Raw genomic sequence first — 24,629 nt, forward strand, 5'->3', positions numbered from 1 at the left:
TGTAGGAGGAAACTGGAGGAAATCCACATGAACGCAAGGACATGCAGACTCCGCAAAGAAGGCACCCTAGTCGAGAATCAAACTGGAGAACCCTGCACCACCCATCTTTACATCTTTATACAAAGATCCCAAGTAAGAGCTACTTATATGGGCACCCTGAACAAACACCAACCTGGTTAACAAGAAAAATGATACTCCTACTTAACAGTGAACCTGCAAGCTATCCTAAAAACTTGTAGACCAATAACTTGTCTTCTGGCAACACAAACTCTACACTAGAACTGATGCTGACAGAGTTTATAGTCATTTAGAAGAAAACTCAGTCATAGCAATAGAACAAAAGGGTAACAAAAGAAAGTCATATGGAACAAAGGATCATTTCTTGTTAAATAAAGTCATAATGGAGAACTGCAAAAGAGGAAGAATCTAAGTATGACATGGATAGATCACAAAAAAGCATTTAACAGCATCCCACATTCATGGTTAAAGAAGTGCTTACAGATGTATAAGATGCATCCTACATTTATCAATTACATTACAGTGACTATGAAATAGTGGCAAACCATGTTGAAGCTAAGCCATGATAACGGACAAATTATTTCAGACTCAGTGAATGGTTTTAAATCTAACATGTATCGAAATAAGTTTTGCAACTCCTACCTACATTTTTCAAGTTGTTACCCCTTTTCATATAAGAAAATTTAGTTAAGGGGCAAACAATAAGAGTAGCTTGGATGACCTCTCAATACAAAGAAATTTAGGAAGAAGTGGTGAAATGAAGAACTATGTTTTATGCCAGAGGTCACCCTGTAAATGTAGTCAGTGACATTACTGAGGAAGTGTATAAGGAGTGGGGGGACAAATACAAACCATTATTAGGCACTGGTTTGAACAGTGCAGTAAGGACGAAAGAAATGGTTAATTACGAGAAAGCATACAGTACTTAATATAATCAATACACCAACGAGATAAAAATATTATAAAAAAGAATTGGAACATTTTCAAAGTGAACCCAGATGTATTTAAAGTGTAAAGTACTGAACCTACTTTTATTACCAAACCTGCCCCAAATTTTAAGAGACTATTACAGAACCAATTAACTGATAATAGTGGTGGCACTAAGGGTACAACACTTGTGGTTGTTGCAATCAATGTTCTTTTATTATTAAAGTGTCTGAACTTATCTTGGATAATGTCTTAAAAAGTAAAGCTGTGTTTCAAAAAGGTAATTATATAACTTGCAGTATAGTATACTTGGCTAAGTGTGACACTTGTACATGTTTTTATGTCGGCAAGACAGAACATGTACTTAAAACTTGTATATATGACCATTTATATGATATAGCTAACAAAAAAGGGAATAATGCACTATATAAACACAGTCTTGAGTGTATTAGTTTTAAGAGGTTTACTTTTGGTATATTAGAATACAGGTAAATCCTGGTGGGAGGGGGGGGATTGGAAAACTTGCACAACAAAGAGCTTCAGTGGCAACTTAGGTTAGCTGCCACATTTCCACCGGGAATAAATGAGCAAGTATCTCTTGCACCAGTCTTAAATATTAAGGCTAAAAACATATAAAAAGAACATAAACACATGAAAATATAAAAACCTAACAACTTTACAAAGCAATTTTTGTTTGGGTATTAATCACAATGGGACACCGCATGGCATGTTTGTTTTAACTGCTTTTCAGCAATGGGTCTCATAAAAAAGTATTTACAGTCTTATTTAGATATGCTATTGATACATGTAACTCCATATGAATTGCAGAATGAGAATTCTGGGCACATTGCAGTACTGCAAAGAGCACTTTTGGCTAACATCAAATACTGAAACAATACTAATTTCATGAACTTTAGTCATAATTTGACTTGGTAATGGGGCCCATTCCCATCATTGTATTAGAAACCCAAAAGACTTGGAGAAATTAAAGAGAGAAGCCATATGGCTTTGCCTAGAATGGCTACTTCAACAGCATGTTTACTGATATTAGTACAGCTATGAGAATTTAGTATGCAGTCTCTTCCCCTGCATGCTGGCAGGCACTATGCCAGACCTAATATATAGCTATGCACATCAAGCCACATCACAGCACCATGGTATTATGGATTTTTATGAATATCTCCCATACACATACACTGTTGCATATGTCTCTGTTAATGTATCTGTATCTTTGTCTGTTTTAATTCTCCTCCTCTCAACATATAATTTATTTTATAAAACTAACACTAAGTATGAAACTGAAACATACATTTAGTATATCTTCCAATAATACGAGGTTGAATGTGCCTATATTTTGTTTTCATGTCCACTTTTAATGATGTCACTAAATGTCATACAGCTCAAAGAATTAAATTATTTTAGCTTGTGAAACAAATGAGTTGTTCATTGCAAAATGCCAGAATTGTGGCCCTCAAATATACAATATGTTATCAGGCCCATTAATCAACAGGTAATTTCTGTTCAGTATGAGTTGCAGTGCTTTCTGACAATTTAACACAGAGAATTAAGGCTATAAACTGCAAACAGTCTTCATTCTCTAATTCTAGGTTTGATTCTTTTAGCCTTAGTTGGGCGGCTGTATCACTCAGGACATGTCAATTAACAAGACAGTAGTCTTGGCTTAGTCCTGAAAGGATGATCTTGTGTCCATTGGCTTTATGTGGTTAACAAATGAATAAAATCAAAATTATGACAGTGATATACCTTTGATATACATTACTGTAATGCTTTACATTCAACTGCATGTAGACAAATACAAAAGTGCACTATATTTTTTAAGAGCTAGTTCCTAACAAGCCCAGAAAACAGCACTGTAAATCTTACACTGGAAAGTTTGCAACAGTAAAAAATAATAATCATGTATACAAATTTCTTGATATTTTAAACACAGTTGCGTACTTGGTGATATGTATAGCCTTTTATCCTGTCAACTGTACTTTCATCAGTTTACAGCGAGGTGGTTATTACTTGCTAAAGGATCTCTTGTTGACATTTCATTTTCTATGTTATCATATCCATCAGCATTACGTATAAACCTACAGGTTAGCTTTAGAAATTATATTTAATGAAAACAGGAAATCATTACTATAAGGTTAATATTCCCATTTCCCATAACACGCTTCCAAACTACATTCTGATAATCTCGCAACAGTTTACAAGAAGTAAATAGTTTTCCTGTACCAAGATATATGTCCCAAGATTTGCTTCAAGACTGACATTTAAAAGAGAAAAGACTTTATCTCCGTAAGGTTAAATACCCCCACTCACTTTTCCCAAGATTTCTGTAATTGTTTAGGTTTTTAACAAGAGAGTGCTGAATAAACAGTTTAGGCGAGAGGTGCCCTTTGATCTTTACAGCACTTTATTCATCTCTGTAGCTAATGTTGTTCTATTTTTTTTGCCAGTTTGTGTCAATGAGATAACTCTATTCTTCAGCAATGCAAAAAAAAAAAGAAAAAACAGAGTTAATGATGCAGTCAGACATCGAGGTACCATGTAAAGGAACTGTGGCAACTATTAACAAATGAGACAGACTGTGAAATGGTAATGACATAAGAATTACATTACCAGTAAAACTGAAAAGGTTAAGTTACATCACAGTACTGGAGGGCTTAGTAAGGGAAAACAAGTGAGCATTTAGGCATGAAAAATGTTTACATTCACCTTTAAAACAAATTACCCTTAATATACTAAGCTTTCCTGTAAAGTCTTTTTTTCTGTTTTTAAAAATTGTTTTGAATTTCATTATTGTTCAGTTTCCCCATTTTAATAAAAATATAGACATTGCTAAATCACATAATACAAGTGAAAATGTGATTGTATAAATAGCATGTTTATGTAGACTGTAGTACAAAAATAAAGGTAAACATAATGCGTGCCCATTATTTATGATTTATCAACAAGTACCACCAATTTACATCAAGCACAGCAGTCAGATATTAGGACAATTACCTCAGCAATGCATGCTTCCATAACATTTGTTTTATGCCATGTAAAGTATCAAGCTAGCAGGGTGACATGACATCATCCAGGAGTCAAAAAAGGTGTAAAATTAAGTAGAGATAGTCATATTTCATCTTGAAAAACACTACTCCAAAGTGCTGCTGTTTAAAATAATTACACACTCCAATGTGTATAGGCATAAATTGCAGTATATAAAAAAAATCCACACTTGTCATGTGAAGCAGTATTTTAGTATAAATTCTGTGACAATTATAGCACCTATGCACCTGTTGCCACTGTTGAAGAGGGACACAGTTGGAGCCCCCAGGGTGAATTTATGGTTACCCATCCAATTGTCCAGATTGCATTTGAAGAGGGCCAATTGAGGTGCTCTGTTTGACATGAAGTGGGAGTCTGTTACAAAGGTGTGGTAACCTCTAGGAGACAAATCTGTCCCTCCAGCAGGTTCTATTATTGTCACATACTAGGTTAAGGTCTTTAGAGTGAGTAACTCATGTACCATTTGACTTGCAGATATGCAACATTTCCAGTAAAGCAGGGTCGGAGACTGCCTTATATGCAAGGCAGAAATCACCTCTGAGTAGTCTGTATGAAACAAAATAAAGTGGCAGTGATTTCAGATGATCCACATAAGACAGATGCTAAAGACCTTGAATTTTCCTTGTGAGGGAAGTTTATGGTCTCCCCAATTGTTGCAGGTGCTTAGAAAGGTACATACCAAAAGGGGCATTGTACTCAATTATTGGCCCGATGGGGAAGAATACAGGGAGGTTATAACTTCATTTTTTCTGGAGGCAATGCCCTTACTTATGAGATGAGCAATACAGAATGCCCTTCTTACCACTGTGGAGACATGGTGATCAAAGGTAAGGTTGCTGTGCCCAGGTCTCTCACGACTGGGTGCGTACTTAGGTTATTGCTATTGATGCGGTGGTTATCAAGAACATCACTCTTACTGATAGGGATGAATACATTTTTCTGCATTGAGTTTAAGGCCATGACTTTGGCGCCAGTCATTTGTTTGTGTAAGACCCTCTTGTAGGATGTTGACATCATTTCGAGATTCTATGATCGCTCCAGTTTGCAGTCATCAGCAAACTTTGATGGCCACAGACCTTTAATTTTTGCTTGCACTTTGGAGAAATAGATTCCAAACAGTAGAGGTCCCAGGACTGATCCCTGTAGAACACCACTGGTTGCAGGTCTCTGCTGGAGGTGGATTCCTCTATTTTGACTATATGCATTCTATCAGTGAGTTAGTGACCCATCTAATGATATAAGGGTTGATACCTACCTGGGTGAGTTTGTCAATGATGCCTGAGTGGGGAATAGTGTCAAAAGCCTTGACTAAGTCTAGGTGGTCTGTATGCACAGATTTTCCCTCATCCAGGGCCTTGGTGACTGTCTTGAAGAAGTTCACTGGCTTTAACAGGCTTGATTTCCCTTTGACAAATCCAGAGTGAGTAGGGTCAAGTGTTTGGAGATTACCTATATCTTTGTTGATAAAGTCCATGATGATTCACTTCATGGCTTTGTGGATAAGGCTAGTTAGGCTAATAGGTCTATAGTTCCCAGGTCCAGTAGAAGCATCACCTTTGTGCAAGGCAATAACAGTGGCCATTTTTCATTGAGCTGGGATGAAGCCAGTGCTTAGACTATAGTAGTTTGAGGTCTGAGTGTGTGGAAGGAGATGTAACCTGGTATGGCTGAGGTGCTCTCCACAGCCTTGAACCACATCATTGTGACTGCACAATTGTCTGTGTCTTCCAAGACAAGGACTGCTTCCAGTGAGTGCAGTTTCATGTTAAGACTCCTAACATTTAGCAGCATAACCTTGAGGTTGTTTTTAGATGCAGTTTTTACATCAGAAATTTTTTCCTTGAGACACTGCCTAAAAGGCACTATGGGGGTGGCAAGAGCCTTAGCCAGTAGCCAAAATCCCAGGGATGACAGATGAAGACCATCTCTGACAAAGCATCAAGATCTGTCAGTCATGTCATCCCAGGCTGACAGATACTGGATACCCCTTAGAATGACCACAGAAAGTAAGCCAATTATTAAAGTCAATCATTTTCTGTTTGTATTGAGGCATCATCCTAGGTGAAGGTAAAATACTGCTTAAGGCTAGGGACATACCTGCCTGAGACACAGTCTGAGAGCTCAGTCGTATCTCTCTTTATATAGTCCAGAGAGGTACATCTCAAGTTGTTCACACCAAATGCCATCTTTGACAAAGCATTGAGGTCTGTTGATCATGTCATCCCAGGCTGACAGATAATGAATCCCTTTAGAATGACACCAGAAACTAAGCCAATTATTGAAATCAATTATTTTGTTTGTATTGAGGCATCATCCTAAGTAAAGGTAAAATGTAGCTTAAGGCTAGGGACATACCTGCCTGAGACACATAGTCTGAGACCTCAGTCATGACTCTCTTCATATAGTCCAGACAGGTGCATCTCAAGCTGTATACACCAACATGGACTATGATAGAATCATAACAGTACCTGTTGTTGAGTGATTTGAGTGCATGTGTGATATGGTAGATCCTGGCACCTGACCTACAGCTGACTGTGACCTTTTCCTTATCCAGCCTGGTGAGAGCAGCATCTGTGTGTCTCACGATGGAATCACCTATGACTAATATGTTTGGTTTTGTGTTTTGCCTTAACAGCTTCACAGGTGAGACACTATTGTGTGAGCTATTATGTGTATTGTGTTCTGCAGTGGAAGTATGTGTAGCATGCTTGTGTTTGGGGGGTATCTGGTGTATAAGTATGTTTCTGTTGAGGACCTCTGCATATGTAGGTATGTGTGATGTGGATTTGGGTGGAGTAAGAGGTGAGGTGTGCATACTGACAACCTGCTCGTTGTCATATGTACTGATTGGTGTGTGAGAGAGCATGGATTCAAAGTTCCTAATATAGTTGCATCTCTCACATGCTAAGTTTGTGTGGACTATTAGTAGAGGGTTGTCAGTGAACATGAGGCAGTTGCTACACTCCCATGTTGACCAAGATGGCTGGAGAAACTGTGGGAATTTTTTGTTCATAGTGTTAGGTAAATTTATATGGCCAGAAAAACAGGTCATACTTAGGAATGGTTAGTGGGTGAGAGGTGTGTTGGTACCTCTAAGGCAAGGCTTAGTTGTTCCACCTGACAGTAGATCAGGGCCACAAGAAACCTCTGGAGGACCACAAGCAAAGTGTTAGGAGAAAATTTAACAAGCAAAACATTTGCATCTACAGTCACTAATTTTAACCACCACTATACAGCAGTCCATGATGGTGGACTACCTACAAACAAGTACAAATGCAGGGCTTAAATAAAACAAGAAATAACCCTTTTAACTCAAACTAGCCAATAAGGATGCTCTCTCTAAGCTCTAGTCCAATCATCCTTGATTAGATGGGACCCAGACACTCTACTCCTACAAGTGTCCAGAAGGGCCTTCACCAACAAAAATGGCTTGAATTTGATGCTCAGAAGTTACAAAACAGAACCAGAAACAGCAAACCTGGAACTAGGCATGCAGTAAAATGTAGCAAAAAAACAGTTCAAACAATTCAAACAGACAGTAGAATGCAAATACAAATTAAATTGCAATATAGGAGCAAAAACAGACAATTATAGTTAGTATGAAGCAACAGATACCTCAGATCTTTCAGTATCTCTGTGAAGAGCTGGTTTTAGTGCTCAAGTGATATAAAATAGTCTATATTCAGCAATCCTGAATCTGGCCTATGCTATAAAATGCAGAAGTAGTAGAAATTCAAAGTGCATAAAATCACAGTCACAACAGTAAAAACAGTTTAACTAAAGCAGCAATTCACCAGCAATTCCCAGCTTAGAAGGGTGTAGGCCACATTCTCCTACCACAAGAGTCTAGACCACAATCCTTCCTACTGTAAAACAACTAGTTTTGGAGCCCAAGTGCTTATGTCAGAACTAAGACACGTCAGAATAACAGACACAATAAGCCTTCAACCAGCACTTTCCAGCTCAGAAGGGTGTAGGCTATCCACTCCTGCTACAAGAGTTTAGACCACAAATCTTCCTAACATAAAGTAACTGGTTTGGAACCCAAGTGCCTAAACCAGAATAAAGACACTTAGAATAACAGGCACAATAAGCCTTCAACAGCAATTCCCAGCTTAGAAGGGTGTAGACCACACTCTCCTGCCACAGCAGTCTAATCCACAACCTTCCTAATGTAAAATAACTGATTTGGAGTCAAAATACTTAAACCAGAACTAAGGCACTTCCAGAATAACAGACACAATGTGCCTTCAACCAACAATTCCCAGCTTAGAAGGGTGTAGGCTATACTCTCCTGCCACAAGAGTTTAGACCACAAATCTGCCTAATGTAAAATAACTGATTTGGAATCCAAGTGCATAAACCGGAAAAAAGACACTTAGAACAACAGGAACAATAAGCTTTCACCCCGCAATTCCCAGCTCTGAAGGGCAGAGGCTACCCTCTCCTCCCACAGGAGTGCAGACCACAAACTTTCTTAATGCAAAATAATTTGCCTGAAACCCAAGTCTTTAAACCAAAACTAAGAGGCTTAGAATTACAATTACAATTTAATCAGGCTACTAACTAGCAATAATAAATGCAGCAAAATAAATCCAACTGAACACTTTTAAGAACAAGCAGTAAAAGCAAAATAAAGTAATAAATTAGAAAGAGACACAAATACAGTAAAAGAAGCTGAATACATTTTTTGTTAAGTAGTAAGGGAGGAAACAAAAAATAATTCAAGGTTAAGAAACTAAGGGGTGGGCCTTTGTAAATGATCTCACTGGACTCAGTAGAATGAGCTGATGCAATAGGATTGGGAAGAGTGTCCAATATCAAATTAATAGTACAGGTGGGTAACTCAAAAGCCACCAAGTTTTAAGAATACAACAACAGTTGGGAGGGTGAGTAGGAAAAAATAAAATGGAGACAGAGATAAAACAGAATTAAGGATTCCTGCAGTATCAATAATCTTTGGAAATAAGTTCACTAACCCTGATAAATGTTCACAACACAGAAAAACTTTGCAAAACTTAGAAATATTTTGGCAAACTCAGAACAGCTTTTGCAGAATACTGTTAAAACAACCTAAGAGCAGTATGTTAACAAGCAGATGGGGTTTCTTTAACTAGTGCAGGTTAAAAAACAGTGATAAATTCAACAAAATAAATAAATGCAGCACATAATTATTAAATATCACTAAAACAGTTAGAGCAAGTGCAAAAAATATACTTGTATCAGCTTTGTATTTCCGGGTGGTTTTAGAAGCAATCCAAATCTTGTAGCCATAGGCACAAGGAATGACTGGTGCCAAAGCCACAGTTTAAAACTCAATGCCAAGAAATGCATTACAATTCCCTTTGGGAAATTATTTTCCCAAGTTAATTACTCCATTGTTAAAACACTCCTAGTAGTCAACCCGATAGTTAGGGATCTGGGAACATATGTAGACAGTAATCTGGCTTTCGACCATCATGTAGTAAAAATAGTAAAAAAATCTTTCTATGTTGCTCAACTTATAAGTAAGGGTATGGCATTCAGGTTCAAGGAAGTTATATTACCACTCTACTTAGCCCTTATCAGATCCATCATTGAGTACAATGCACCCTTTGGCATGTACCTAACTAGACATTTGATACAGCTGGAATGCCCATAAAGGTTCAAAACCAGGAGAATATGGACCATGAATTCCATATCCTACATAGATCGACTAAAAGCCCTATCTCTATACTCAGTATCCTACAGGCTGCTAAGAGGCAATTATGCCTGGCTTATAAGTCATCATCAGATACAGCCCTTATGGAGTTTTTGAGCATCAGCAAAACAAATTGCACTAGAAACACTAGATCCAAGGATTTGAACTTCACTTATAACATAAACAGAACTTGCTGGAGAGACAGATATTTGACTCAAAGGATCCGCATGTTATGGAAAAGGTTCCCCATCTATGTGAACCAGAGTTCGTTCCTGACCATATTCAAAAGAATCCTTGACCATTGTTTAGGAAATGGCAAATCCACCCCCAGTATAGTTCTCATTTCTCTGATGGAAATAGGCTGTCAGTAATTAAAATGCTCTCCAATTAACACCCCATACACACAAATCCCTTAGCTATCTCCTTACTAACATACCCCACCTCCTAATAGACACCCAAGGTAGAAGGACAAATTGAGACAGGGTGCACAGCTAGAATTAAAAATACTCTAGTGGTCATTAGCATAGAAAAAAAACTATGAATCTATAAACCTGATATTCTAGTTTTCACCGAAACCTGGTTAAAACCCAATACATCAGATAAAGATACTCCCCCAATATATAACTTTATTAGAGTAGATAGAATTACCAACAAAGGTGAAGGAGATATGCATATTATATTCTAACCAACTCAAACTTCTTAACTCTGATTTAACTATACCACCATTTAACTCATCCAAAATATTACTCACTAACTTATTTAGAAAGAACTGCATTCAGCTTACCGTAACAATTACTTATAGCTGACACACACAAACAATAAGAATACTTCTACTCTTGAAGATATGTTATCCTTCATCCCTGTTAATACTAAATGCCATTCCCTCATATGGTTGTTGTAAACATAGATTGGGTTAATAAGAACAATGCATACTTTACACCAAAAATTAAGCTTTTGGTTTCGCACAAATAATAACTGACACTATTAGCAAAGAAAAAAAAAAGAGTGACAAGGCGAGCATTATTAACTGGATACTAACCACTCAAACTACTCACATTCTTTCTTTAAATACCTTTCAAAACTCCCTCAGTGATGATCATCCAACCATTGTTATCTGGGGATAGCAGAAACCCACCAACAACATCATTTTAAAGTGGAAGCAAGCCAAAAGTTAGATTATGCACTCACTCTTTCTTAACAAAACTTTCACTGATAATATAATACTCAGATCCTGTGACTTTGGTGAACATTTATAGATATTTTCCTGCCAAAATTATTCTGGAGACTTTTATACCTTGAGAAAATGAGCAGCACTAAAAACTTACTCTGAAACTTCTCTGAAGAAGGAACTGCAGCTGGTGTCTACCACTTTACTGGAACTGTCTCCAAAAATGGATAACTTCAAAGAACACTAGAAAGTCTCAAAGAAAGCTGCCAGAAGCAAACAGATGCCCTTAAAGAAATGGTCCAACAACATTAGTTAAAAATAACTGGCATAAAGACATCCTTAACTGATATAGACGGGGAATTAACAGAAGATGAAACTCAAACTGAATACCTTCTCAACCAAAATACCTGGCTATTCAACAAAATAGATGATTTGGAAAACAGGGAAAGGACAAATATTAGAATTTTTGGATTACCAAAAAAAGTGAAGCTGAGGACATTATTTTTTTAAATACTTGGATACCAGACATTTTAAACTTAAAGGAAGGTTTCTCATATGGAATTGAAATAGCACACAGAGGAATAGGGAAGCCAATATCAGCATCACCTTCATTACCTCTCAGATCAACTGTAATAAAATGTATGCCTTATTTAGACAAAGAACTAGTGCTCAGAACTGCCTGGAGAAAAAGTCCCTTGATGTATAAGCAGAGACAGATTAGATTTGACAATGACTATTCCACTAGAGTGCTTGATTTGAGGAAGAACTGCTGGCCACTTATTAAACTGTTCATGCAGAATAACATCAAAGCACAACTAACCTATCCAGCAAAAATTAAAATTACTCAGGCTAATAAAGTGAGAACTTTCAATAACATAGAAAAAGCTTCCCTTTTCATCAAAAAAAAAAAAACATAACTACTAAATCAGAGGAAAAGGACTGCTCTATTCCTTCCTTAAAAAGATCCCCGGAAAAGAATACTTGGTTGGATGTTAAAAAGAAGAAACAAAAGACAGCCTCCACAGCAGCTAATAATGTCAATTCTCTCAAAGTATCAATTTGTAAATGATTTCTGTATTATTATGTCATACTCTATTGCATGTAATTCTACTTGATCTGATCATCATTAACAAATATCAAGATCCAGACCAGATGCACTCATCCTATTACTATTGGTAACTGGTATTTAACATTTAAAATTTCTAAATAACTTGTTAATATTTAGTATTATCCACTAAATGTTGAAAAAAAAACACTCAGTAATGTTCATATCCATGCTATTTGACATAAATAACAATAACTCTGCAAGATTTATAATCAAACAACAAAGTTTTATTTAAACAGTTTAAAATGAATGTGTGTGTTTTATGTTAAAGGTTCCTTTAAATTTATTTATTATTTTATTTAACATTTGTTTGCCAGGAAAGTCTGACTGGACAACAAGTGTCCATTTTCAGCAGAGTCCTGGGGAGAAAAACTCCATAAGTTTACAGAGAGAAGAAAAATTTACAAAAGAGACATTATAGAGTAGTAGCATACAGATTGTAGACTTTACAGCCGTTAGTATATGATAAGAGGATATTTATTTATTTTATTTTATTTAACATTTGTTAAGCGGGAAAGTCCCACTAGGTTCCACAGATCCTGTTTTCAGCGGAGGCCCGGGAGAAATGCTCCAGATATTCCTCCTTTTGGTTGAAAATACAAGTGTACAAACTATACAATGAGAGATGATAAGAACCTGGTAGAGCATTGCAAGATATTTCACAATTGAATAAGAGTATATAAATATTTAAGTTTCCATATATACATCCAAGCAAATATAGATGCAAGAGCATATACACATATACACACACACGCACATATATATATATATATATATATATATATATATATATATATATATATATATATATATATATATATATATATATACACACATACATACACACACATATATATATATATATATATATATATATATATATATATATATATATATATACACACATACATACACACACATATATAGATAGATATATATATATATATATATATATATATATATACACATACACATATATATATATATATATATATATATATATATATATATATATATATGTACATACATACAGGAAGCTGTGGTGGTACAGCGGTTGCGTTGCTGTCTCACAGCAAGAGGTTCTCCCGTTCGATTCTCAGCTAGTGTGCAGGGAGTGCCTTCTGTGTGGAGTCTGCATGTCCTCCCCGCGGTCGAGTGGCCTCCGAAAGACATGCATGAATGGGCATGCCTTCGCTGAAGGTTGGGCATCGGGCTGGCAACTCAGCACCATAAAAATCGACTGCCAATCATTAGCGGACCGGAGTTCTGCTGTGGTGACCCCTAACCGGGAAAAGCCGAAAAGACAAACATATATATATATATATATATATATATATATATATATATATATATACACATGCACATATATATACATATATACGCATACACATGTACATACACTCATTTATAGGTTATTGCTCACACATGGATAGGTATAGTTAGATGGTGGTGTTTGTGTTGTCCAGGACAGATCGGGTGTAGAAATAGTGAGTGGACAAGTCTTCAGGGGGTCAATTACAGTTGCATAGATGGTTGATGAAGAGGTATGTTTTAAGTAGACTTTTGAAGGAGGATGTGGAGTTTTGTAGTCTGAGGTCAGGAGGAAGGTTGTTCCATATTATTGCTATTTCATTGGCAAATAGTGACTCCCTGGAGTTGTTTTTGCATGTGATGGTTTCAATTAAGGCTTTGTTGGAGGACCAAAGTTGTCTATTTGAATTGTAGAAGTTCAGCATGCCAGTCAGATCGGGGGGTTTCTCAGGATAGTACAGAATTAGATGAGCTAGGCTGAGTTGATGGTACCTTAATAGGTTTGGAAATTTAAGCCAGTGCAAGGCTTGTAGGGAAAGGCAGTGGTGGGATCGTGATGTGGCATTGGTAGCGAATCTAGCAATTTTGTTGTAACAGATGGAAAGTTTATTAAGGTCAGTTTTGTAAAGATTAATTAGAATTGGGGATGCATAAAGTAGGGTACATAGGAGGTGGGTCCTGGCTACAGCAATTTGAGATTTGCTGGTGAGATAACCTTTACAGCGATAGAGAGAACCTAGCTTTTTGTGGACTTTAGTGATGGTTGTTGATATGTGCTTTGTGAATTTGAGTTGCTGGTCAGTGGTAACTCCTAGGAGATTAGCCTCAGTGACGGGTGATTTGGGTTTTGCTGGTGGAGAGTATAGAGAAGGTAAGGTTACATGCATCCAATATAATGGTAGTGTAAGTTCTTGCTGAAGTGTTCTCAGGTCATTGTTACTTATTCCGTCTCCTCCCTGCACTTTGCTTGGATCCAGTTTGCACAGTTCTTTTTCTATATAATGTAATTTGATTCCAGTATCTGGGGTTGCTCGTTTTAGTAGAGTGGAATAGCATTAGTTGTGTTTTCTTGGGATTCAGTATGAGTTGTGAGTTATTAAGCCAGTTCTCTATTTCAGAGGAGGCTTCTTGGGCTTTTTGTTGGAGAAGTTGGATGTTGGGTGCAGAGCACATGAGAGTTGCGTTGTCAGCAAATTGGACTATGTTGGCTTTAGAGGTAGCTGAGCGGAGCTGGTTTGTGAAGATATTAAAAAGAAGGGGTCCTAGGATACTGCCATAAGAAGCAACATCTATCACAACAATTACCATAATGCTTGTTCTCACTGCCTTTAACTTGTCACTTTTATGAAATACCTAGTTTATTGTTTGATCCCATTAGAGAACCTAAAATATGGTAATCATACACACAGAAATCTATTATATGTAATCAGAATACTGGAAAAGGGAAAGGAAATGATTCCTACACACCAAACTACTAACCTGCAATTGAAACATTAATTTACTGTTCAGCTGCTTAAAATATGTTTCCCAGGAAAATAGAAAAGATTATTATACTGTTTTCATGCTTTAAGAACTGATAACTGTAAATAAAGGGCTTTGTTCAGCTTCAATTACTTCATTTTCAATCAATTTTTCCTTTCCTTTTCACTCAAAATCAAAATATTCCATTTCTAGCAAAGAGGTGAAGCTTTTTACATACCCCATGAGGCCCCACGAGCTTCTATTATTTTGCTTACTCAATGCTTAGTAGTTCAGGCTGAGGCCTCTTTCACTGTTTTGAAAGGAAATAAGGGGGACTTTTTAGCAGATGTACTTCCCAAGCACACAGTGAGTATTTTGGTCCCTTATGAAGTAAATATCATCTAAATGCATGGAAAACACTAACAAAAGTAAAGTTAATCACTATAAATCATTTATAGCTAGATTGTGTAAATGAAAACTAATTTAATACACTGCAAGCAGCAGAAACTTGAGATTTAAAGTGAATAGAGAAACATAGCATATAAGTAAGTGCTTTATGCAATTACTCTATGATTATCTGCATTTAAAGAAATAGTGCATTAAAATATGACTTTTTAATGGATTCAGCTATGCATTTTACTGAATTATAATAACTATATTGTGGACTAGTCTCTATTACAGTTTATAATGATGCATATAGGAATTTATGTACTTAATTAAAATGAATAGTAACATGTACAGCATAGAAATGTTTTGGAGCAACTAGGTATATGTAATTATAAGTTATAAGTTAGACTGGATTATTAAACTGCCAGTCTGACACCTATTTCAGTATATCTGATGTGAAAGATGGGGTAATCATTGTATTCTTTGGTCAAAGCTTGTAAAATGCATGTTTCCAGAAGGTTGCACCTTGTTCTAATTTTATTTTAGTAACTGGTTTGGGTTATTTATTTATTTTTTTTTTTTTGTAGTAAGTCATACCATAGTCCACATCAACCCTCTAGCCATAAATTGGTTCAAATCTTACCTAGACAATAGACAGCAGGCTGTACTCTGGCACAATAAACTATCTAATCACCTTCCCATTTCCCTTGGTGTTCCTCAGGGCTCCATATTAGGCCCACTCCTATTTTCCATTTTTATTAATGACCTTCACTCAGCAATTCCACACGCCACCCGTATTCAATATGCAGATGACTCTACTATAATTTGTTCAGCCACTTCTCCAACTGAACTACAGTCCCTTACCCAAAAAGCATTCAATACAGTAGAACAATGGTTCTCAAACTGCTACCTCCTCCTAAACCCCAAAAAAACTAAACATTTACTTTTCACGCCAACCCGAAAGTCCACCCCTATAAATTTCACACTCATATCTAATAATGGTACTCTCATATTTCCCAACTCAACCACTAAACTCTTAGGAATAACAATAGATAACAACTTCAACTTCGATACTCATATAAACAGCACAATAAAATCAGTCAACAAAAAATTGGGGTCCCTCTATAGAATCAAACTATTTCTTACACAGTAGCTAGGACCACTATAGCCAGAACTCACTTAATCTCCACTCTACTCTATGCTTCACCTATATACACTAATCTTTCTAAAAACAGCCTCAACAAACTGGCAATCTCCTATACTATTGCTAGATTTGCCACTGGCTCTCCTTTTAGAACTCATCACTGTCTTAATCTAAAGCAACTAGGATGGCTAGAGTTTCTAAACCAGCTTCAATTTCACCAGCTTGCCCATAAGACCCTGTATCAACCCACCAACACTCCATTACTTACTAGCTCATTACCCCTTACAACAATCTTAAGAATTTACGCTCCTCAAACAAACTGCTGATTAATACTTGCAGATCCAACAATTTGGCAGGAGACTCTCTGTTCTCTAATACTGTTGGAAAGCAACGGAATCTACTACCCACTGAACTCATAACTCTGTCCTCACTTACACTTTTTAAACAGAATCTAAAACTATTTCTCAATACACACTGGTTATGCTCCTGTACTAACCCTGACTAACTTTCTTCCTTTACACTAATGAATACTCTTCACCTTTATGGACTTATCCTTAAAGAACCAATAGACCATGTTATTGCAATTTAAATATATGTTTATATGTATACAGTAACATCTCTTGCACATTATCTTTTACTGTTTGTGCTATGCTCATGATGGGTATTGCATTTTTTATTAACAATTTTTTATTAACAATAGCTGTTTTTTTTACGCTTGGACTGTTGCAACTTTCTATATTATATTTTGTATGTGTCTTGGAGCTTTTCTCCCTGGGCCTCTACAAAAATGGACATGTAACCAGTTAGACTAGCCCGGTCAACAAATGTAAAATAAATAAAAATAAATAATGGACTATATATATATATATATATATATATATATATATATATATGTATATATATGTATATATATATATATATATATCTGTATATATATATATATATATATATATATATATATATATATATATATGTATATGTATCTATATATGTATCTATATATGTATCTATATATATATATATATATATATATATATATATATATATACACATACATATATGTGTATATATGTCTAATGGAAAACACCGAAAATCCATTCGTTCGAAAACAAACAGTGGAGTTTCAGTTTCAGGAAAGTGCACTTAAGCGAAAGTGCACTTCTGCGAAGAACGGTTCAACGAACCATTAAGGAACATGGGTGCCGAAGCACACTACAGTGGGGAAGGGGAGTTTACATGTTTCCCCATTGTAGTGCGATCTTAGAGTTGGTATATTTAAGTAGGGGGATGTGGGGGGCACAGCCGCCCACATGGGGGGTGCAGGGGCCTTGCCCCCCTGCAAAAACAATGTTTTATTGTTTTTTGGTTCGTTGAACCGATGTTCACAGAAGTGCACTTTCGCTTAAGTGCACTCTCAGAGGTGTGGGTCTACTGTCTAATTTCGAAGATTTGTGTTTTCGACATTATACAATAGAGCCATATATATATATATATATATATATATATATATATATATATATATATATATATATATTATCATTTAATTTTCAAATTATCTATTCTTGAGCATTTTAAGTTACTTATTAACATAAGTGTTCACAGTAAGGAAGATTAGTGGTTACTTCTGGTATACTTGGTTGTTTTAAGTCTGTATGATCATAACTAACAGGATAGCTTGGTAAAGCTGTCTGTTGATAAATTAGATTTATTTAAGGAAGTAGATACTTATTTTATGCATTCTTTGAGCAATATATAGAACTCATTTAGTCATAACACGAGATGATATTAACATATATTGTAAATAACCTCAGTTTTACCTTTCTCCTTGGGTTTATTCAGGACAGTTGCCCTATACTCCATAGCATTATTATAAAAGACAGGTTTATCCTATATCTATTTACTGAACTTATAATTTGCCTTGCTCACCATGGACACTTTGCATGGATATATGCAACAAAACTAAATTGTAGTATAGTATTTTGTTTGCTTTGACTTATGTCAAAATTATTACCTAATTGTTTCAGCCTGTTAATTAGAAATTTAAGTAAAACTGACAACATAAACTGATTAGGCAGTAAGCTACTGGCGATATAGTGATACCATCCTTTGGAAATATAGGCTTTATGTTTGTAGGAAAACTGACTAGAACTACTTATCGAATAAGAAAGATCAGAAAAGTTTTGGTATTTAGAAACACATACTTATGAAAGGGTCAATGTCTAGGTTTCCTTGCTACATTGAAAAATAACAATACTATTAGGTAATATTCAAAAATGCTTAATATAAGTTAGCTAATGCTGAAAGTTGTGAGCTTATGGGAGTTATTAATTCTGTTGTACTTGTGTCAGTAAATATTAAACCAAGTTGGTTTATGGTAATATATTTTTATAACCAATAATGTTTATTATTATTATTTTTATTTTTATTTATTATGTGTTCTTATTCACTATTGAATACCCTAGACAAAACAATTGGTCTATAAGTTAGGTGTACATCTGTTCCTTGTAGAGTAACACATAAGGAAAATGCTTAAATCTATCTCTTATAATGATCTGTAAATACAAGTTATAATTTTGTCAGAATACTAGTCATAAGAATGAACTAGTGACATATTCCAATCATAAGTTATGGAAATGCTTGTTTTATATATATATATATATATATATATATATATATATATATATATATATATATTTGATTGGAAGAAATAACTGACTCATAGAATATCAAATCCTTATAGACTATACATAAAGATTTCTAATGACATTCAGTTTGTTTTAATAACAAATTCAAGTTTAGAGTAGTGAACTTTGTAACTCAAGTATATTTAAGAATTCATTGTTAAAATTGTATTTGTGCTATCTCATCTTACAGAAAATGTGTTTAAAAAGTCTGTTAATTCTTATTTAGAGCTCAATAAGGAGTGTGCTTATTTTCTTTGAGGAAAGAAAGTTAGGATGGCACAGCAAGAGGTTCTCTAGTTCAATTCTCAGCTAGGGTGCCTTCTGAGTGGAGTCGGCATGTCCTCCCTGCATTCATGTGGGTTTCGTCTGGGTGCTCTGGTTTCCTCCAACATTACAAAGAAGTGTCTGCAGTGTTTCTCCCCGGGCATCAACTGAAAATCGGCTTCGTTACAAGTTGAACTTTCCCATTAAATAAATGTTAAATAAAAATAAATAAATAGTCCAATGGATCAGTGCTTACCTATTGGACTAGAAGTGTTATTCATTCCATAGTTGAAATGGAAATTTATTAATCTTAGATTTACTATGCTTTATACTGAATTTTTCAAAATGCATTTTTTCTAGGCCTGTTTTAGCACTCACTAAGCATTTGAAAGTAAAAGAAACTGATTTGAAAATCACTTCTGCATATATTAATATCTGCCTCACATATGATTTGAGAGAGAGATATTGGGTGATGAGGAAAAGATACTTGAGCCGGATTCACGATGGCTTGCACGGAGTCTACAAATAGAGTAAGACCCCATGCAGCCATCATGTCCGACGAGCGATCCACGAACAGCCTGTAGGGGCATGTAAGAGAGCTTCTAACATGTCTCCTACACAGAGAGGGCTGTGATATGCAAATTACCTCACTTGCAGCCGAAAGGCATGCAAATGAGGTAAATTTGCGATCCAGGAAGCAGAAACCTATCTGAGTAGGAGACGTGTTAGCTGCAGAAATGTACTCAGTTGACAACTGAGTACCGTTCTGCAAATAGTACAATGGAGCCTTGTCAGCTCCAAATAAAGGTTGCATATGGTTAAGGAAGCATGACAATGGCCAAATATACGGCCATTGGAAAGTTTCCATGATGCAAAATTAAAATAAAAATATTTTTTTTTCGCCGATTTCCGATGTTTAAGCGTAGCGCCGCGCAAACGGGGTGCGCTATAAAAATCATAAAATAAGGCAATAAAAGCCACAAACATGGAATTTATAAAAATTGTCAAATTACAATGTAAGGGAATAGCAGGCTGAAGACAACATGGCCACCGAGTAGGGGTTGCTAAGGGGAGAAGCCCAGTCTAAGACATGTAACCAAGCATTAGTAGGCAATCCTATGTAAATGAGTGTTAGGATAGTGAATTGCACTTTTACATAGCAAATGAGCACAGTCAGTGGAGTGTAGGAGTAGGATATGGGGAGGAACAGAGTAGGAGATAGGTGACATCACAAGGGGGGTATGTATGAAAGTAGTGCAGCTCATTGGAGGACAGTGGCATGTGTTAGGTGTCAGTTAGACATCATGGAAAGAGGTGTGTCAACAGGTAGGCCAGGGAAAGTCATGAAATGGAAGGTGTATACTGTGGATAACACCAAAGTTTCTTGCTAAGCGGGTATGCGTGCATGTGCGCGCCTGTAAACTTGAGTAAGACAGAGTGCATGCATGGAAGTGTGAGTGCATGTGTTTAAGCCGGAGTAAGCATGTATAAGGCTGTTGGAAGACCTGTAAGTGTGATTGCACTGGTGTGCATGCGTTTTAACCCAAATAAGCAAGTTTTAGTCCGTCTAAGCATGTGTGCGCACGTGTGAGCTGTTGTGAGCATGTTTGCGCTTGTATGCGCTTCGCTCCCCCTGAGGAAACAGAAAGGAAAAAGGAAGCACAACAAATAGCAGGAAGCTACCAGGTGATACTAGTAGAGCTAGCAGGTGAAAACAACCCGAATCAGGCAATAACACAGGAAGAACATTAGCCTAGCCCAGCCCAGCACTTAAAACTCTGCAAACAACAGTGCAGTTTGTTTCTCACAAGAGACACTGAAACACTGGAGTATGCTACTAGAAGTGAAAACTGAAAAAGCTACACTCAGACAAAAAATGCTAGGGGCTGCCATTGCTGTTATAAGATGACATATGCAACATGCTGATGGTGGTGACAATGCACATGCTGCCGGAAAACCCACAGTGAGGAGACGGAGAAGAGTGTACAGGCCCAGGGTCACCTACAAGGGGTTACATGAGCTGGAGATAGTGGAGTGCTATAGAGTGGACAGAGACCTCCTGCAGGAAATTGTTGAGCTGTGCAGGCCACTCCTCACACACAGAACCAACAGAGGGGAACCCATCCCAGTGGAAACCAAGGTATGTGTTGGCCTAAGAATACTAGCAACAGGTACCTTTCAGAGACCAACTGGTGATATGATGGGGATATCACAGGCATCAGCATCCAGGGTACTGCACCAGTTCCTGGATGCCATGTCAGCACATGTCGGTGATCATGTATATTTCCCCAACTCCTGTGAGGTATTGGCCAGCAATATGCTTCTCTTCCAGCAAATAGCAGAATACCCTGAGGTAGTGGGTGCAATAGACTGCATGCATATACGCATCAAAGCACCAGCCGGTGAGTGGGGTAGGGCCTACATTAACCACAAGGGCTTCCTCTCCATCAACTGCCAGGTCATGTGTGATGCCCAGGGCATAATAATGAATGTGTGTGCTGGCTGCCCTGGAAGCTACCATGATTCCTATATCTGGCATCTGATGCAGCTGTACCAGACATTTTCCAATGGGGACATCCCACATTGTCACTTAGTGGGGGATGCTGGCTATGCACTGGAGCCGTGGCTGATGACACCCATCAGAAATGCACACACACCTGAACAAGAATGCCATAATGAGGCACACGTACAAACACGAAATGTAATCGAGCATGTGTTTGGGTTGCTCAAGTCATGGTTCTGGTGCCTGGACACATCTGGAGGAACCTTGCAATACTCACCAACTACATGTACCCAAATTGTCATGGTATGTGCTATGCTACATAATATGATCCTGCAAAAACAGCTGCAACAGGACCAGCATAGGCCTGGGCCAAACAGCCCCCCACCAGTGCCAAGGCCATCACAGGCAGAGCGTGACTTGGAGGAGGAACAACCTGAGCCTGCCCCAGTAGGCAGACGGAGGCGTGCCCATTATGCCTTGGCCTTGGCAAAGAGGCAACGCATAGCACATAATCTGGCTCAGTAGGAACCTTGGAAATGATACCTCTCTCTGACATGTGCTATAGAGTGGACAGAGACCTCCTGCAGGAAATTGTTGAGCTGTGCAGGCCACTCCTCACACACAGAACCAACAGAGGGGAACCCATCCCAGTGGAAACCAAGGTATGTGTTGGCCTAAGAATACTAGCAACAGGTACCTTTCAGAGACCAACTGGTGATATGATGGGGATATCACAGGCATCAGCATCCAGGGTACTGCACCAGTTCCTGGATGCCATGTCAGCACATGTCGGTGATCATGTATATTTCCCCAACTCCTGTGAGGTATTGGCCAGCAATATGCTTCTCTTCCAGCAAATAGCAGAATACCCTGAGGTAGTGGGTGCAATAGACTGCATGCATATACGCATCAAAGCACCAGCCGGTGAGTGGGGTAGGGCCTACATTAACCACAAGGGCTTCCTCTCCATCAACTGCCAGGTCATGTGTGATGCCCAGGGCATAATAATGAATGTGTGTGCTGGCTGCCCTGGAAGCTACCATGATTCCTATATCTGGCATCTGATGCAGCTGTACCAGACATTTTCCAATGGGGACATCCCACATTGTCACTTAGTGGGGGATGCTGGCTATGCACTGGAGCCGTGGCTGATGACACCCATCAGAAACGCACACACACCTGAACAAGAATGCCATAATGAGGCACACGTACAAACACAAAATGTAATCGAGCATGTGTTTGGGTTGCTCAAGTCATGGTTCTGGTGCCTGGACACATCTGGTGGAACCTTGCAATACTCACCAACTACATGTACCCAAATTGTCATGGTATGTGCTATGCTACATAATATGATCCTGCAAAAACAGCTGCAATAGGACCAGCATAGGCCTGGGCCAAACAGCCCCCCACCAGTGCCAAGGCCATCACAGGCAGAGCGTGACTTGGAGGAGGAACAACCTGAGCCTGCCCCAGTAGGCAGACGGAGGCGTGCCCATTATGCCTTGGCCTTGGCAAAGAGGCAACGCATAGCACATAATCTGGCTCAGTAGGAACCCTGGAAATGATACCTCTCTCTGGCTCACACATATAGTAAAAGGGATGCCTAACCTGACACTACCTGTTACCAAACATGTATAGGGAGTACAGTATGTGCATCCGACATAGGGAGCCCTGCAGCACCACCTGAGGCATGATTGCCATGTGTTAAGCAATGTAAGGTAGTGCTAAACAGCATTTGCCACCATGTCGTATATGCAAACTTGATGACCTTCAGTAGCATCCTACCCTCACCAAACATGAGGCCACAATATGAAGACAAGATGATCAATTACAACAATTGGCTTAAGTATTGGTGTCAGTGAAAGGGGATTCAGTGCCTGTCAGCCTGGGATGAGATGCTCGACAAGACATGATGCTTTGCTAGGGATGGATTTCACCTATCACCTGTGGCCTATTGGATATTGCCAAAGGCTCCTGTCACCCCCATAGTGCCTTTTCTAGGTAAGGCTCAAAACACAAACCCACCTCCATAGGTATCACAAGGGATAAGAAAGTATAAGTAATGCTACTCAATGCCAGAAGTTTAAACTGCAAGATGCATGCACTCCAAACACTCCTCAGCATGGAGAATGTTGATATCTATGCAGTAACAAACCTGGTTCAAGGCTCCCAAGAGCACCCTAGCATTCACAGGTACATCTCATACCATGCTTTACAGCTGCAAAACATGGAACAAACTACAAAAGGAGGGTGAGTATCAATATTTGTCAAAGATACCCACACCCCCAGGTTGGTGGCACAGCATGAAGCATCAGAGACTACCCATGTGTAACCAACAGTGGGTAAAACCGCCTTCCAGTTCATAGCCTGCTACAGACCACCCTCCTAAACACAGGAACTACACTTGGCCGACTGGAGAACACATGAAAATATGAAGATCTCCCCAAACACCATTATATTCTTCAATTGCTTCTACTGCACTGTTTAAACAAAAACTAAAAGTTCACCTTAATAACCACTGGATATGTTCCTGCTCTAAACCTGATTAAAAATTTTCTTGGCTCTTTCTCCTCCTCACGGCTATTTGTCTCTCTCTTTCTAGCAATACATATCTTTTCTATTCTGTACTTTGTTTTGCAAAATGTTCTCTCTTTTCCTTCATCTCTTGCTTTCTCTAATTGACTCTCTCTAATTGATTCCAATGATGAAATTATGGTAACTTATGGCCTATATCTTTAAATAGAATTAGTTATTCTGGTCTTGAGTAAAATAAAAAATAAAAATAAATAAAATATTGGGCGGCTTCAACTACCCAAACATACACTGGGAGCATTACCCTAGCTCCAACACCCTAGGCCAAAGGTTCCCAGAATTTATAAACCAAAATGCTATGGAACAACTTGCTACCACTCCC

This window comes from Protopterus annectens, chromosome 10.part0, assembly GCF_019279795.1.
Source record: "Protopterus annectens isolate FY-2018-M chromosome 10.part0, PAN1.0, whole genome shotgun sequence".
Taxonomy (NCBI): Eukaryota; Metazoa; Chordata; order Ceratodontiformes; family Protopteridae; genus Protopterus; species Protopterus annectens.